Raw genomic sequence first — 1,777 nt, 5'->3', positions numbered from 1 at the left:
ATTTTCCTACTGCCAGCCAGCTTACTGCCAGTCACACCAAGTTGGTGGGTTTCCATCAAAATAGCAGGCCACTATGCCTAATGCCAGTCACATTTTAGATGAGGACATTTCTTTATAATGGCGGGCACCCTTGCCTACTGCCAAACACAATCGGGTAGGGGAGTTTTAAACAAAACTGCATGCTCACTTGCCTTCTGCAAGTCAAATCGAGAAGGGAACTATTCATTACAATTGTAGGCCTTCCTTACTAATGACAGTTACACAGGAGTTGGAGAAGGAACCCTTTCCTACTGCCAGTCAAAGTCGGTGTGGGGAGTACTGATTACAATAGCAGACACACCCTTTCTCGATCGCTAAAAATCGACATCAGTACGTCATATCGACAAAGGATTATACCATAAGACACGCCGGATTTAGTGGCCTAAATGGCTGGTCCTATGATATGTCATCTATTCTTGGGTCAGATTGAGTTAGAAACGTGGAACAGGGTAAAGGTTTTGTAAGATTCTCACACATTACATTACTTTTCGGATAATTATGTGACAGCTACATACATAGCATTTGGCTCACATATGGCTACTGGGTGGGCCAATTTTCGTGAAAAGTTTGATGTTTCTGTATTTCATATAAGTAATTGATAGTATGTATTATGCATGTGAAAATTCCAAATGGACTTAACATCGATTAATAGAGAAAAATCAAACGTAAAAGGGATACAGATACGGCAAAAAGTCATAACACCAAGGTTGTAGATCATTCCAAATTGAACGGAGGTTGTGCAATCCGTTATGTGATAGGAATATCCGAAGGTCTGCACCATCATTAAAATTGCCTGCATATTTCGATATTCTTCGGGGATAAAAAGTGAAAAATTTAATGATCTAGGATGTTTTCCGTTCGTTACAGGCTAAAACGTATAATTTTGTCAAATTTCAATTATCTTCTTTTTCTTCTGGCAGATTATGCCGCAATCTGGATTTTGGGCGAGGCGGGTAAAAATTGGGACTTTCAGGAAACTAAACCAAAAATTATGGAGATGGTCATTATTACCCCTTAAACGGAAAGCTGTACGACAATTTCGCCAAAATAGTCAGTGTAGAGGCACACAGTCGTTACGATTTGATTTATATAGATAAGGAATCTGCTTCATGTAAAACACCTTTTGGGCTACGTCCGCTGGACTTGACCTGCAAAAGTGACCATTCATGATATCTCCCTTGTTAATCCTCCTGACGAAAAAATGCACATGAAAAAAAAGGTTTAGAGGTGGAATTCCATCACGTTTGGTCGATTTCCAGTTAGGTTGGTCTTGTTCTGTATATATTCTGGAAGAGTAAAATCACCATTTCGGTTCCCTATAAACCGCCAGTCCATTCCGGAACATGAAATGTTATTTACGTTTAAAACCTACCTTTGGACAGGTGGATGCTAAATATAAATTTTGGTTCGAATGTCTTCAGTAGTTTTCAAGTTGTAAGAAATACGCTTTACACGCACCCGCTCGTGAGTTCAGTCCGATGGGACTTGTACAGAAAAACGGTCCGTTAATGATATCTCCCTTATTAATCCTCGTATCGAAATGATGCACATGAGAAAAAAGGTTTAGAAATTAATTTCTACCAAGGTAGGTAGTTTTCCATTAAGTTTGGTTGTGTATATTTTGTGGAAGTGCAAAATCACTGTTTCGGTTTCGTATAAACCCCCAGTCAGTTCAGGGATTTAGAAACAATATTTGCCCTAAATCCTATCAAGGACAGATGTATTCTAAATATGAGTC

Source organism: Anabrus simplex, chromosome 1 (assembly GCF_040414725.1).
Source record: "Anabrus simplex isolate iqAnaSimp1 chromosome 1, ASM4041472v1, whole genome shotgun sequence".
Lineage (NCBI taxonomy): Eukaryota > Metazoa > Arthropoda > Insecta > Orthoptera > Tettigoniidae > Anabrus > Anabrus simplex.
Note: the sequence above shows the minus strand (reverse complement) of the source record.